This window comes from Arachis ipaensis, chromosome B10 (genome assembly GCF_000816755.2).
Source record: "Arachis ipaensis cultivar K30076 chromosome B10, Araip1.1, whole genome shotgun sequence".
Classification (NCBI taxonomy): domain Eukaryota; kingdom Viridiplantae; phylum Streptophyta; class Magnoliopsida; order Fabales; family Fabaceae; genus Arachis; species Arachis ipaensis.
The window spans coordinates 95,617,163-95,618,200 of record NC_029794.2 but is presented as its reverse complement, the minus strand read 5'-3'; the positions used below and the strand labels follow the sequence as shown (position 1 = coordinate 95,618,200).

The following is a 1,038-nucleotide window of genomic DNA, read 5'->3' as shown; positions in this document are numbered from 1 at the left end:
TCTCCTTATACATGTTAATATTTATTATAATTAAAATATAATAATTAATTATTATTAATAATAAATTGACAGATAATATATTGGTATCTTATATTTTTTTAAAATTATTATTTTCATAACAAGTACTTTTAAAATTGCATGAATTTTGTTAAGCCTTGTTCCTAAATTTTCGCTTAAGTTTCAAATCGGTCATTATTGCATTTTTAATTACCTCAAATTAGATCTCAAATTTTCACTTTATGTGTTACTTAATTTGCTTAATATTTTTGGTTAATGGCTTGTTGACTTGACATACTGATGTAAACAATCAATGTCATATATTAAAAATTGACGACGAATAAAAAAGTGATAATATAATAATAAGTAACACGTATTATATTGACGTAGATAATAATATCATGTGTCATATATAGTACGGTTTATCCAAATATCACTGAAATATTATCATTGCAAGTGATTTAATTTAGCCACTTAAATTTTGTTAAACTATTCAATCTAACCTATATATTGAAAAATTATACTCCATATAATTGTTCTCCTTTTTTTTTATTGAACTAGATAATTCTCATTGCTCATATATATGTAAAACTATTGAATAATCATTCTAAAAGTGATAACTATTCAATTAATATAAGACATTATCATAATTGAATCAAACTAAGCTTAAAATATGTAACCTGGTCGTAATGACAAAAGGCAGTTTAACGTTCCTTTGTTTTGTTTGTTTGTTTTCTTAATGAATGAGACCAATAATCTTTTCAAACTTTAACGATATATATGATATTCGATGGACTAACGTGAGTCATGAAATAAAAATTTAGAATATAAATTGAGACAATTAAAATTTAGGAACCAATTTAAAGATCGAGTAAAAATTCAGAATCTATAAAACTTAACTGAGTTTTGTTCGAGTATATGTGGGTGAATGTGTATAAGGACTATGCTCTTTAAAGTTTTTGGTAAATTTTCTTTAAAATTTAAATAACAATAATAAATACTAAATTTAATAAAGACAATTTTTTAATAATAATCAGTAAA

General features: G+C 22.4%; 1 protein-coding gene across 1 annotated transcript in view; it reads right to left on the bottom strand.

The window, feature by feature from the left end:
• LOC107624445 (ABC transporter B family member 19-like) overlaps nt 1-1,038 on the bottom strand; it is a 10,884-nt gene that overhangs the window by 5,874 nt on the left and 3,972 nt on the right. The window lies entirely within an intron of this gene.